The sequence below is a fragment of the Zeus faber genome (assembly GCF_960531495.2).
Source record: "Zeus faber genome assembly, chromosome: 17".
NCBI classification, from domain to species: domain Eukaryota; kingdom Metazoa; phylum Chordata; class Actinopteri; order Zeiformes; family Zeidae; genus Zeus; species Zeus faber.
The window spans coordinates 31,539,933-31,555,328 of NC_137204.1; the positions used below are offsets into that span (position 1 = coordinate 31,539,933).

Here is a 15,396-nt window from a genome sequence, read left to right on the forward strand (position 1 = left end):
TGTATATGTATATATGTAAATATATATGTATATATATATGTATAATATTATACTTGCATAATATAACATATAATACTTGCTGATACCAGAACTCACCGCGTGTTGGGTACGAGCAGCACTTTGTCCTTTTTTCTTCTTTTCTTCTCCACAAAACACGGAGCACTCGGTTAGACTCTGGATCAAACCATTCACTCAGTGTGTGGGGGGGACTGCCGCTTCAGTAAGATGGGACGTTTTAAGTCATTTAATCAACATCCCCACTGATCGATTACAGAGTCAGATCGATGGGAAACAGATCGATCCAGATCCACGCAGAAACTGGAAATGACAACTGAAAGAAGGGTTTTTGATCTACAAACACTCGGGGTTGGTACAGTCCAATGTTCAGCTGCTGCTGGGAATACAGGAGCACGTTCCACAGACATAGAACTGAGGCATATAGAGTGCGATAGGGGGGAAAAGGAAAATGTTAATCATAAATTGGAATAATGTTAAAGCGTAATGCAAAAGCGGAATTATTTTACTGTATTTGATGTGTGTGCAATATACTGGCTGGTGAATTTTTCTTTCAGGACCAGTCTGAGGTTGGCTGTGTCCGGAGATCCGAACAGCCTCATGGACTAGAACACTCAAACATGGACATTCAAAAATGGAGGATGAAATTGGACAATGGACCCTGAATGAGGACATCATGATCAGGAGTGTTGAGTGAAATATCATTAAAAGTTGATGGTGTTAAAAACCAACAGTTCAATACATACATATGTGTTATTCATGGTTTTATAATATTGGAGTTTGTTTATTACAATGTAACCTGTATTATTGATGAAAAGTCTGTACTCTACAGTAGATATCTTTAGCAAGACATATTACTTTGATTTAGTATTGTTTTCTTTGAAGTTTTCTGTAACAGGGTGAAATGGATATATTGGGACCTCAGGTGTTTTATTGTTTTGCGGGGTTTTGAGGGACATTGATGATAGGCAGGGACAGGTTCACTGGAGGGTCCGATGGGTCGACTAGCCTGACTTCGGACAACATTTTTGATTTATTTCTGAGGTTCTGAATGTATGCATTTATATGTAACATCCTGTACTTTTTCAAGTGCGCATGCCCGAAAGCTACATGCTGCCTGTTACATTGCTCCTACTTTTGAGTCTGCTTTTTAACTTTCCTAACTTTTATTCTCTTTTGTTCGTTCTGTTTTTTTCACTCTAACTCTGTGAAGTCCTGCTCTCTCTAACAAAGTTTTTTTTTAGAGAGTTTTCGTGGGTTTTTTTTCGTGTTGTTTTTATTATGCCGCTTCCACCGGGACACGCTGCCTTTGTTTACTCCGGAGAACAGCTGATCGCGCTAATGCCGGCCGAACTCTGGAAGAAAACACACCGGGGATGCAGAGGAGGGAAGCAACGTCGGGGGAAGAGTGGAGGGTTGAGACGGGACGGGCTTATGGAGAGGAGAAGATTTAAGCCGTGTCTCCCCTCTGTTGTTATGGGGAACGTACGGTCTCTCAGCAACAAAATGGACGAGCTGACGGTGCTAACGCGGAGCCGCACAGAGTACCGGAAGTGCAGTCTGATGTGTTTCGCTGAGACATGGCTGCACAGGGACATTACGGACCAGAACGTCTCTGTCGATGGCTTCCACACCGTCCGGGCGGACCGGGATTGTACCAAGAGCGGTAAGCGGAAAGGGGGGGGGCTTGCCGTTCTAGTTAACAGCAGATGCTGTAATCCTGGTCACATCACCATTAAACAACAGCTCTGTAGCCCGGATGCTGAACTGCTGGCCGTTGGACTCCGTCCATACTATCTGCCTAGAGAGATCCCGCATGTCATCATCGTTGTCCTGTACATCCCTCCCTCTGCAAACCCAACATCTGCCTGCAGCATCATACACACCACCATCTCCAAACTTCAAACTCGACACCCCAGTGCCCTCATCATCACGTCGGGAGACTTTAACCATGTCACCATGAACAGAGTTCTGCCGACTTTCAAACAGTACGTGAGCTGTCCTACCAGAGAGGAGAGGACCCTGGACCTGATGTATGCTAACATTAAGGATGCATACGTCTCCTCTTCTCTCCCCCCTCTGGGCAGGTCAGATCACAACCTGGTTCACCTCAAACCCTGCTATGTGCCTCTGGTGAAGAGGAAGCTTACGACCACAAGGACTGTGAGGAGGTGGTCGGAGGAGGCTTATGAGGCACTGCAGGACTGCTTTGAAGTGACTGACTGGCCTGCACTCTGTGAGCCCCAGGGGGAGGACATTGATGGGCTCACGGAGTGCATCATGGACTATATCAACTTCTGTGTGGACTGCAATGTCCCAGCTCGGACTGTCACCTGTTACGCCAACAATAAGCCATGGATCACTAAGGACATTAAGGCCATCCTGAACGAAAAGAAGAGGGCGTTCAGAGATGGCAACCGTGATGAGGTGAGGAGAGTGCAGGGGGTACTCAAACTTACAATCAAGGAGGCAAAAGACAGTTATAGGAGGAAGCTGGAGAAAAAACTCCAGCAAAACAACATGAGGGATGTGTAGAGTGGCATGAGAACCATCACTGGGTTCCAGAAGACGGGTGGCATGGGGTTGGAGGGCCGTGCGGACCGGGCCAATGAACTGAACCTATTTTTCAATAGGTTTGATACTGCGGCCCATCCCCCACAAGTCTCTGCTGCTGGCTGCTCAACAACAACTGCCACTTTATCTCCCCCTACTCCTCCTCCTTACAGACCCCTTGTTTGCTCCTCACCGCCTCAATTCACACCCACCTACTCCACCCCTCCCCCCTGCTCTACATCATGTCCTCCACAACCTGAGGACCCCAGCCCTCCCCCAACTGTCACCTCTACAGTGTCCTTCACGCCTGACCTGGTGAGAAGACAGCTGACGAGACTCCACTCCGGCAAAGCTGCAGGCCCCCGACGGTGTATTTCCCAGGGTGCTTAAAGCCTGTGCCCCCCAGCTGTGTGGGGTACTCAGTCAAGTCTTCAGCCTGAGCCTCACCTCCAGAGGGTCCCTGTGCTGTGGAAGACGTCCTGCCTCGTTCCTGTACCGAAGACGCCCCGTCCCAGCGGCCCTCAGGACTACAGACCGGTGGCTCTGTAGTCCCACATCATGAAGACCTTCGAGAGGCTCGTCCTGGAGCAGCTAAGGCCTATGGTCAGGCCTTTCACTGATCCACTGCAGTTCTCCTACTAGCCCCGCCTGGGAGTTGAGGACAGTATCATCTACCTGCTGAACAGAGTCTACACTCGTTTCATTTTTTGTTATTAGTATTGTGATTACAATTTTACTACTAATAATATATATTCATTTATATATTGCTTTGTTCATTAAAGTGTCTTCCAGTTTGTTGCTTGTGTGCTACATATAGTGTAGTGGGTTAGCTATCCCTTCTACACAGTAGATCCGGGTTCGGTTTCCCATGTGTGAACTATTTATGATAAATAAACATCTTGAATCTTGTGCCTTTGGAATCAATAGATATCACATGTGTTTTATAAAAAAATGTAAAAACTCAACTCACTCCCTCTCTCCTTCTCTCTCTCTCTAACCTTTCTCTCTCATTCTTCAGAGAATGCTCCCTGGACCCTCTGCCAATGGCATTGGTGAAAGCCTGCCTTCCTGCCCTCTGCCCCTCCATCACAGACATAATCAACTCCTCCCTAGTATCTGGTACAGTTCCACCCAGTCTCAAAATCGCCCTTTGGATATAGAAAACCACCACCAACCCCCTCTTTGGAGAACTATTTATCATGTTTGGGTCACTATCCAAGAGGGGGAGAATCACCATGGGTGAGACAAATAAACATAGAAACAAACAACATTTACACAAAAACATAAACATTGGACAACAACATGTATTGAAAAACAATTAATTAGGTCCAGGAAAACGGGTCACGTGACCTCTTCCTGTCATAGTTATGGCAATAAATGAGGGAGGAAAGGAAAGGAATGCAACCAGGAGGGTGCTGGGGTACACTCGAAGCAGGTGTGGTGGTGTGTGTGTGTGTGTGTGTGTGTGTAATGGGACCGCCTGTATGTGTTTGTGTGTGTGTGTGTGTGTGTGTGTGGGTGTGTGTGTAATATGTCCACCAGTGAGTGTACATGATCTTATCCCCATTGGTACTGGTAAGTATTATGTTGCGGTGCCTGCAAGCAGCGGAAAGGGCCCGAAGCCCCCCGCACTCTGCAGCCCTGTAGACACCCTACGGCTGCAGGACAGCCTGAGTACCGTGCCCTGTGGCCAGAGAAGACCCCCGGGCCCCCAGAGAAGCCAGAGGGCTGTGGGTGGGCCCCCCCTCCCGGCCTGGCTGGAGTCCTGACGGCTTGCGCCGGGTGGCTTGGGATGTGCTGCGACCTGGCGGGGCTGCGGAGAGCGCCACCGGGTGCCTTCTGGGGCCCCTGGGGGGATTGCTTACTGTTGTGAGTGTGGGTTGGGGTGTGGGGGTGGCTGTTGGCCTTTAGCTTCTGCGGCGCAGCTTCTCTGAGGCAGGCGCCCTGGGTGCTGGGGGTGGCAGAGGGCCGGTATACCTGGCGGCCTGCCAGCATCGCCGGGGGGGGGGGCTGTAAGATCGAGGTGCCCCGCGATCGACCGCCCCCCACGCTGCTACGTGTATTGGCACTTGGCACTCACGCCAGGCGGGGCATCTGGTCGGCTGCGGAAAACATCTGATTAACGGGTTATCTCCTAAAAAGGAGCCTTTCTGTGTGGAGTTTGCTTGTTCTCCCCATGCTCACATGGGGTTTCCTCCACCTACCATCAGTAAGGACCCCCACCAAAAACATGCACACATCACCATCGTTTGACCAGCAATGGACACTTGGAACCTCTACTATGTGGATGAGCACTGGGCGCTAATGCGACCTAACCCCACAACGTCTGCGTGCTACTGCAACATTACATTTCATCATTACATTTCACTGCATATATGTATGGAAGTATGTATATGTATGTGACAAATAAAAATCTTGAATCTTGAATACAGCTTTACCCACAATCCTCGGATCTTCACTCTGACATCATCGCGGCAACGCGGGCCTCCAAGGTCAGAGTCTGTATTTGTGTGTGTGTGTGTGTGTGTGTGTTTGTGTGTGTTTGTGTGTGTGTGTACAAGGTTAGGGTTAAGGTTTTACACACACACACACACACACGCACGCACGCACGCACACACACACACACACACACACACACACACACACACACACACACACACACACAACCAGCATCTGATTTGAACACCCGCTTAATGACATACTTGTCCTTTCCTCTCCTTTACTGCTTTAACTATCACCAGGCCACATGCTGTAATTAATTTCTCTATAATTTCACTATGTTTTGTCAAATACATAATATATAGTATATATATATATATATATATATTAATATAATAGTTTGAGGAGGTAGATGCTGTAGGAGGCCATCTAGTCTGTCCTCCTGAAACCAAAACCTCAGTCTACTTTGGAGTTAGACCCATAAATATTCACAATGATTACCTTAGCCTATAAAACACAACTCATTAAAATAATAAAATGGTGGTAAGGATGATCATCACAGTGTAAGACAACCCTAGAAAAGACCCTGACTGGCCATACAGTACGTTCAGAACTCTCCAAAGTGTCTATATTTCCCCCCCAGGGGGCGATGTTGTAGAGGGAGTTGGTGAAGCGCTCACGGCTTCCAACCTATTTCCCATCTATGATAACACCTCCCCAGAACAGGAAGCTCCTCCGCTTCCGCTCAGTAGGTTAGTATTCTAACAAAGAACCGGGAACCAACGACTGCCTTCTCGCTCTCTTGTCCTGCGATGTCCATCTTCGTGGACAATGTACAATGTCACGGTCATTTTTTATTTTGTCCATCAATCAGGGAGCAGCAGATGTGGAAAGTTATGTTCATGAGAGTTTCAGAAGAAATTAACTTTTGGGGCCAGAAAGTTTAGCAGCAAAAAGAAACGACCGTCTAGGCGGCCATCTTGTGCTGAAAAGGGAAATTAAGCCATACACACACACACACACACACACACACACACACACACACACACATATTCTTTTACTTTTTCATTTATTCTATTATTATTTTTATTCATGTATCATTTTACACAGTGATACCAAAGCAGACTAATAATGATCATAATAATATTCATAACTGGAGCAAGATTTCTTTTGCTATGACGTCATCACACTGTCTTCTTCTGGGTGAATGGACCTGGAACACAACACAATGACAGGTTAGAAAAGTCTGATCTTATCCATTAGACTTTATTATTAATATCAGACTTTATTCGTGATTTAATTCAAGTGTTACAACAGCAACACAATACAAGTAAAAAAAAATCACAGACAGAGGCAGGCAGACCTATCTTCCTGCGACTTCGAGGCAGTGTGGCATCCTGTCGTGCTATCACTTCCGGTGTTTTTAGGATTTCCTCCAGACGACGCTGCTCTAAACAGTCCTGATCAATATCAAAAAACACAAAAAAATCGAATTCAAATGAGATACACTAGCATTAACCATGCATGCATGTATGATTTGTTATTGTTATTATTAGGGGTCCACCAACAGAACAATGGCAGAAGCTCCAAATACCGCTACATCTCGTTTAAACCAGAAAGTCACGAACATCTTGTTGTTCAAATTTCATCCAAATTTGTGAAAAACCGAACAAACACACACTCACACACACACACACACACACACACACACACACACGCTAGCACATGCTTTGAATACCCCCCAACACCCTCCTGGTTCCATTGCTCTCCTTTTCATCCTCATTTACCACCATAACTATGACCCAAGTCACTATGTCTATAGTGCCTTCTCACCACGAGTGGACAAATAAACATAGAAACAAACAACATTTACACAAAAACATAAACATTGGATGACATAATAATAATAATAATAATAATAATAATAATAATAACCCCCACACACACACACACACACACACACACACACACACACATACACTACCAGCATCTGATTTGAACACCCGCTTAATGACATACTTGTCCTTTCCTCTCCTTTACTGCTTTAACTATTACCAGGCCACGTGCTGTAATTAATTTCTCTATTATTTCACTATGTTTTGTCAAATACATGTTGTCTACTGATGTTTCTATGATAATGTTTTTCCAAGAACATGGTTTTCTTTGTTTCTATGTTTTTTGTGTCATGTGGCGACTCTCCCCTCTTGGAGAAGTAATGATTAGTTGTTTGATGAACCAGTTTCATGACAAGTTAATGATTTAGTATCTCTCCAAGTGTCTGTTGAGTCTTAATATAATAGTTTGAGGAGGTAGATGCTGTAGGAGGCCATCTAGTCTGTCCTCCTGAAACCAAAACCTCAGTCTACTTTGGAGGTAGACCCATAAATATTCACAATGATTACGGTAGCCTATAAAACAGCCGTACACACACATGCGCACGTGATGCGCGCGCACACACACACACACACACACACACACACACACACACTCACACACACACACACACATTTAGTCATTTACTTATATAATAATAATAATAATAATAATAATAATAATAATAATAATAATAATAAAAAAATAATAATAATAATAATAATGATAATAATAATAATTATTTATTATTATTATTATTATTATTAATAATTATTTTTCTAATAATAATAATAATAATAATAATAATAATTATTATTATTATTATTATTATTATTATTATTAGAAAAATAAATAAATAAATACAACATCTTCCTCTTTGGAAAGCAGTGTATTCCTCTTCCTCCTTGGAAAGCAATGTATTCCTATTCCTCCTTGGAAAGAAGTGTATTCCTATTGCTCCTTGAAAAGAAGTGTCTTCCTCTTCCGCTTCAGAAAGCAGTGTCTTCTTCTTCCTCATTGGAAAGCAGTGTCTTCCTCTTCCTCATTCGCAAGCAGTGTCATTCTTTTCCTCTTTGGCAAGTAGTGTCTTCTTTTTCCTCTTTGGAAAACAGTGTCTTCCTTTTCCTCCTTGGAAAGCAGTCTTCCTTTCCTCATTGGCGAGAAGTGTCTTTCTTTTCCTCATTAGCGAGCAGTGTCTTCCTCTTCCTCCTTGGAAAGCAGTGTCTTCCTCTTCCCATAAGGGACCAGTGTCTTCTTCCTCCTCATTGGCGAGCAGTGTCTCCCTCTTCCTTATTGGAAAGCAGTGTCTTTCTCTTCATCTTTGGAGAGCAGTGTTTTCCTCTTCCTCATTAAGTAGCAGTTTCTTCCTCTTCCTCATTAGGGATCAGTGTCTTTCTCTTCCTCTATGCTCACTGTTCTGGTTCAGTGTGTCCTGGTGGAGCTCTGCAGATCCTTGGACGTCCCCCTGATGTTCTTTGTGACCTCCTGGAATATTCTATTCCATGGTCCCAGAGTCGTTCTCCCTGGGGACTGTAACAATGATAATGAGTTTCGTCCATTTTCCCTCAATCTTCCTGACAGTGGATTGGTGGAGCCCAGAGCCTTCTCCAGCCTGAGCATCTGGTCCTCAGCTTCTTTGGTAGAAATGAAAACCCAGTTTGAGGGTTTTTAAAGAGCTTTAAAGAGAACTCATCATATTGGTTGGAACACATGAATCTGATGATCCCCTTCAGTGATTTGATAATGCTAGAGCTTCACATACCATGTTTTTTGTGTTATTTGTTGAATTCGGCTTTTTGAATTCTTTGCCTATTTTTAGGATGAAGATCTGGTTTCCCAAACAAAAGGTTTCCCAAACATTCAAGCACCACCGTATCATACCATGCATACAACTAGAACAGTAGAGTTAAATGATGGAATTTCAGTTAGAATTAAAAGATTGATGCAAAACTTCTTAATAATTTGACAAATAATTGGTCAGACAAATGTTCAGTTAATACGACTCCCATTAATTTGCCATTTCTATACTGATGCAACCTAAAGGCAGGGTGTTACCTTTGATGGAGGCGGGTAGTGTTTCCTTCTACCTCCCACTGTGTCTCGTCCTCCTTTCTCCTGCTCTCTCTCTCTCCACTGCAGGGCCACCTGCCGTGTTGCCCTGAACTCCAGAGAAAAGTCGCTCAAACTTTTACAGAATTCTTCTGCTTTGGTCTCCTTCGCCATTGCCCGAGAGTAACCCAGGTACAGCAGGAACGAGTGGAACCTGAAGAGAGAAATGGATGGATGATTGAAAGATGGAAGGATGGATAGATTGATGTATTGTTGCAGGAAGCACCATGAAGAAGGAGAAACATCTGGCGCTGCGTTCACCTGTTGATGACACGCCTGTGGACGGCTTGTAGAACCTTCAATCTCTGCTCCACCTCCCTGAGGAACCTGGGAAGCTTCCAGCGGAGAGAGCCCTGCACAATCATGGCTTCCTCCTCTCCTCCTCCTCCTCTCCTTTTGTCCTTCTCTCCTCCTCTTCTCCTTTCCTCCATACTCTCCAGGACATTCAGCTGCTGCCAGGAGGCTTTGAGCTGCAGCTCAAGCTGCACAAGATTTGATCGCACTGAAGAGTAATCGCACTAGGAGGAAAACCGAACAGAAACCAAACAGAAACCATTCAGAAACCAAATGGAAACCAAACAGAAACCAAACAGGTTCATATCAGAAATCTTCACAATCTATCCAGGACTCGTAGGGGGTCAGGTCTATATCTTCCAGGTGGGTTCTAGTCATTATGTGGGCAAGTAATTGGTAATTAATGCCAAGTTGATCTCAAAGGGAGCGCTTCCAGAGTGACTAGAGGGCTGCAGGGGAACCACCCTCTCTAGGAGCAGTCGGTTCATTAAAGGGGACCTATGATAAAACACTCACATTTTCAGTGCTTATGCACATACATTTGGGTCTCTGGTGGAATACGACAACCGAGTAGTCAGTTTTTCTGTGGGCTGCCTATATCAGAAAACATGTCTTGAAATAAGCTGTTCAAGCTGTAACTACATCATTGAGCTTCAGCAGAATTCAAACCGCCCCCCATCTGAGTAACTCCACCCATGGCTGGAGTGCCACCAGACCCACTAGCATCCAAGCCAAGAGCTAATCATGGGAAGTGTCCTGTTGGCTGCACACACCAGCATAAATCATTTTAAAGAAAGAGGAATTAATACCAACTCTATGTGACAAAACTGCAGGCAAGGGAAATCTAAGTGTTTGCTGTGTGTTTCTTTCTGTGTGTGTGTCCACGGTAGGTTGACTGTACTGTAGGGTGCGGTGCGTGCTCCGCTCCACGTTTCTACAAACAAAACCGTAGATGTATTTATTTTACTTATTTAATTCACTTTATTTTCCCACGTTTCCATAATTGAATGAAACAAAAAAAAACACGCGGTGGTTTAAGCTCCGCCCTGCTCCGGACACTGGGGTGAAAGTGGGAACAAACTTTTAAATTAGGCCTTGTGGATGTAATTTGATGATGATTCGGCAACTGGATGGATTATTTCTCGGCGCAAAATTTGTTCAGAAACACATTGTGGTGAAAGGTGAAATCACTGAAAGTTACAGAATAAATACAACAGAACTGGAGTAAAGCTCAAACCACATTGGCTCACAAAACTAGGGCCCTGGCTGCCTGGCTGCCCACACTAAAACTGTTTGGAACAGGAGGGTTATAGAGTCATGTAAGGATGGCTCAAATGCATAATCCAGCCATCCTCAATTATCTGGTATTTTCAGCAACAAACGTCAAAAACATGTTCTGGGGACCTCAGAGACCTATGTGTTAAAAGGAGCATAGAAGGTCCCCTTTATCAAAACTGCTAGCTCCAATCTGAACCATGGAATTTTCCGGCTCAAGCATTCAGGTCTGGGTTTTGGGACTCGCCAGGAGCTCTGCACACAAGGTTAGGGTTAAGGTTTTACACACACACACACACACACACACACACACACACATACACACACACACACACACACACACACACAAATACAGACTCTGACCTTGGAGGCCCGCGTTGCCGCGGTGATGTCAGAGTGAAGATCCGAGGATTGTGGGTAAAGCTGTAGCAGTTGCACGCAGACATGGTGCAGCAGGGGCTGATGGGAGCTGGTGTCCCTCACCTGGGAGAGCTTCCCCAGGTAACTCAACTCGAAGCCACAGTCCTGGTCCAGAGCAGCACGGTGAGGGGTGTGTGTGTGTGTGTGTGTGTGTGTGTGTGTGTGTGTGTGTGTGTGTATGTGCGTGTGTGTGTCTGTGTGTGAGCTGTGCACACACCTTGCGCCCATTGAGAAAGTTGCCGACAGCGAGCACGGTTGCCAGGATGTTCCTGAAGGTTTGACTCGTTGCCAGCTGCTCCATGAAGGTCTTGAGGTGATAGAGCGGTTCGGCCACTTCCTGCCAGAGACACCACCAGATGGTTCAGTAATAGTCCGTTCTGATGGTCGATAATCAGTCTGAATAATGACTGCTGATCTGTTAATAATGACCGTTCCACCCACATTTGCCGATGAGTGCCGCCATCTGGTGGCAATACATAGAAACTAAAGTCAAAGACTTATGTTCATGTTCTTATAGCCTTATTACTTTCTCAAGAGTGTCGTAGTCCAGAGCGAAGGCCCATAGCTGGAGCCTAGACCTCAGGTGAGGGATTTCCCCCAGCATAAGGAGACACCGCTCAGCCTGGCCCAGAGGGGAACCGGGGGCCTGGGACTCCCGGACCAGAGCCAGCTCCTCCTCACTGGGAACCAGCGCCTCCAGCCTCTGTGGGAGGAGTCAGGAACAAACATTGAGGCAGTGATAAACAGAGTGCAGCGTGCTCCAGGGGGTGCCGCATGGACGCATAATTAAACTGGTTAGACAAGTTTGGAAGCATCATTGAAGATCTCACTAATTATGGATGGGCGGTAGAAAATGATCGTAGTCGAATGACTAAGAAATATTTTCAAACCTACAAATGTTCAATTATTTGGGAAGGACGGTGTGTTTTTATGAACTATTTTGAACTTGAAACATGAAAACTCTGGAATAGGCATGATGTAAGAAATGTAAACATCCTGAAAATGCATTAAGGCATTGATTTAGTCATGTCTCCATTGAGCATGGTGTTGGCAACCGCTTTAGCCTGCCTACCCTTGCTGCTTTCTTTCCAAGCTACTTTGCAACCCACCTCTGCCCCAGCCCCTTGTTTTCATGCTGTATCTGTCTATCAATGTAATTTCTGTTGTCATTGATGCTCGCTCTGTTCTGTTCCCTTGGAGGGTCTTTGCTGCTGATCAACCTGCCTTAGGCTTTCCATGTGTGCACACCAATAACCAGCATCTCAGATTTCTTAGAGTAGAGAAACAAGAAATGACAAGACATTCATTGTTTAATCTCAGCAAGATACGCATCTAGAATATGACAATTGCATAGGTAAGTTAGTTCTAAGGGCATGCCATATTTGCGTATTTCTCCAAATGACAACATATAGATGCTAAACAATAAAGGACCAACTACCGATCCCTGCGGGGCCCAACAAGTACCATTTGAATACTCATAGATGTCATGATCCTGCCCCGCCTTGATGCCCTATCTGTCTCTGGCTCCCTCTGTCCCTCTCTGGCTCCCTCTGTCTGCTCTAGATCTATCTGTCTTTGTCTCCCTCCAGCCCATCTGTAGCTCCCTCTGTCTGTCTGTCTGGCGTCACATCCCTGTCCCTAGTTGGTAATCTCACCACCCGTCTCAACCTTCCTCATCACTCCTTTGGTATTTAACCTGGTCCCATTCACTCTGTCGATGTCGGATCATTGCATGTGTCATTGCATATCTTCTTGCATGTTCTACATCTATGTTCCTGCATGTTTCACTGGGTGTGTGCCCCGAACTCTCGGTTCCTGATACTCCACCAGCTCCTGGTTCCTGTTTCCTGATTTCCTGCCTGCTTGTGTGTCCCTGCCTTCCCCGTCACGAGAGCCTGCCTGTCCTGATCCCCCTTCTGTTGCCTGTACCTGATTCCCTGCCTGTCTACCCATTAAGCCCCTGTACAAACTCCTAAAAACCATGTGTGTCCTGCATTTGGGTTCACCTTGACCACATCCCTAACAATAGGTCACATTGCCATGAATTACAGAGTGTGTCCTCTCTGAAAGATAAGATCTAAATCAGGAAAATGCCAAACCTCTTATGCCAAATAAAGGTTTGGCACGTTTCAGGGGCGAATTAGCAGTAGGTTATGATCAACAGTATCAAAGGCAGCACTGAGGTAGAATAATAGTTATACTCCCTGTACACACATAACTGTGTGGCCAGGTCCAGCTCCAACACCATCATCAAGTTTGCTGACGACACCGTTGTGGTGGGCCTGATCAGCGACGGCGATGAGAAGGCCTACTGCAAGGAGGTGACGGACCTGTCACTCTGGTGCCAGGACAACAGCCTCCACCTGAACGTCAGCAAAACTAGGGAGCTGATTGTGGACTTAAGGTGTGGATTACAACTGAGGACGCACACACCGTTGCTGATTAATTGGACTTCTGTTGACAGAGTGATCAGCTTGAAGTACCTGGAAGTCCACATCACAGAGGATTTAACATGGACTTTACAAACTGACACTCTGGTGAGAAAGGCGAGGCAGTGTCTTTACCACCTCAGGTAGCTGAGGAAATTCTGGATCTCGGTGAGGATCCTCAAGTCCTTCTACTCTGGAGCAGTGGAGAGCATCCTGACAGGCCATATCACGGCCTGGTTGGGGACTGTATTGTTCAGGACAGGCGGGCCCTGCAGAGGGTGGTGCGTTCAGCTGAACGTACCACTGGAACTACCCCACTAACCCTCCCTGCAGGACTTATACACCAGGAGGTGTAGTAGCAGAGCCCGTAGGATCATGAAGGATCCTCATCACCTCAACAGCGGACTGTTCCAGCTGCTGCGGTCGGGCAAGCGTCTCTGCAGTCACACAGCGAGAACAGAGAGACTGAGACGGAGTTTCTTCCCGCAAGCCATAAGGACTGTCAATGCTGAACTCACCAGAGGTCCTCACTGAGTCACACACACAGGCTCCCCTAACATACTGTACTGTATGTAGCATACATCACTGCATACTGTATCACTGTTCTGGGTTACTGCCTACTGTTCTGTATTGTGGTTCTGCTCTGTGTCACTGTATTGCTGTGCTGTACTGTTGTATACTGTACTGTATATCTCTACACACACTACCTCACTTTATTCGCATGCCACTTTAATGGGCATATCTGTATATACATAATTGCCTATCCCATATACATAAGTCTATTCCCTTTATTTCTATTTTGTACCCCCACTCTGCATTACCTTTGAGTTATTTTATTTTATTTTATTCTATATTATTTGACTTACTTACTGCATTACGTTTTAGGAATCAGTTAGTTAGTCAAGTAAAAATTTTTAGGTAGCTATTGTGTTCAGTCAGGAACATATTGTGCGTAATCAACGGGTGCGTGGCATTGACATTTCACTGCATATATTTATGAAAGTATGTATATGTATGTGGCGAATAAATCCCTTGAATCTTGAATCTAGTTATACTGATGATGTGTCGGTGTCCATTGCTAAAAAAAGGTCATTAACCACTTTAGTGAGGGCAGTCTCAGTGGAGTGGAGCCCTGTGAATCCAGACTAAAATAATGTAAATAGATCACTCGAGGACATTTGATCAGTAGTCCGTTGTGCTACAATTTTTTTCAATAATTTTGGAGATGAAGGGGCGATTTTAGACCTATATAGTTGTCAAGACTCTCAGGGTCGAGGTTGGGTTTTTTAAGTAAGGGTCTAATCCTGGCTGTCTTAAAAGCCGAAGGTACAGTGCCAGAGGAGAAAGATTTAATAAGCTCAAGAATAGAAGGTCGTAGGATTGGAAACAGCTCTTAACGTTTCCAGGGAGTGGGTCTAGTAAGCAGGTTGTCTGTTGTGAGAGAGAAATGCAGATGATAAATTCTTTGAATTTATCTTTTTTATTTTATTATTATTTTTTTTAAGCTGTGCTGTCAGCATGCTGGACATACAACACAAAGTATGTGTATGCCATTGCATCTTGGACAGAGTTTGCAGTGATGACAGAGTTTGCTCCACTTGCAGAGTCTGCAAGTGGAGTTCATGTTCTCAACCTGCAATTTTTTTTCTCTTTATTAATTCTTAAATCATCAAGAACTGCTGCAATAACTCTGTCTTATGGATGACCTATAGGATGACAAGAGCACATTTTTTGGTTATACAGAACCACCACCAACACCCCTCTTTGGAGAACTATTTATCACGTTTGGGTCTCTAAACAACTGATCACTACTCCAAGAGGGGGAGATTCACCACGTGTAAGACAAAACATAGAACCAAACAACATTTACACAAAAACATAAACATTGGATGACAACATGTATGGAAAAACAGTTAATTAGGTCCAGGAAAACTAGAGCTACAATTGGGCATTTGGCTTCTTCCTGTCATAATTATGGCAGTAAATGAGG

General features: G+C 45.0%; 1 protein-coding gene across 1 annotated transcript in view; it reads right to left on the reverse strand.

Moving 5' to 3' along the window:
- The window catches only part of ndrg2 (NDRG family member 2), a gene marked incomplete at its 3' end in the record, with an annotated part of 53,764 nt that extends 53,640 nt beyond the window's left edge, over positions 1–124 (reverse strand). Inside the window, exon 1 of the mRNA XM_080017423.1 lies at positions 97–124. The remainder of the gene's footprint in view (positions 1–96) is intronic.
- Positions 125–15,396: the final 15,272 nt, after the last annotated feature.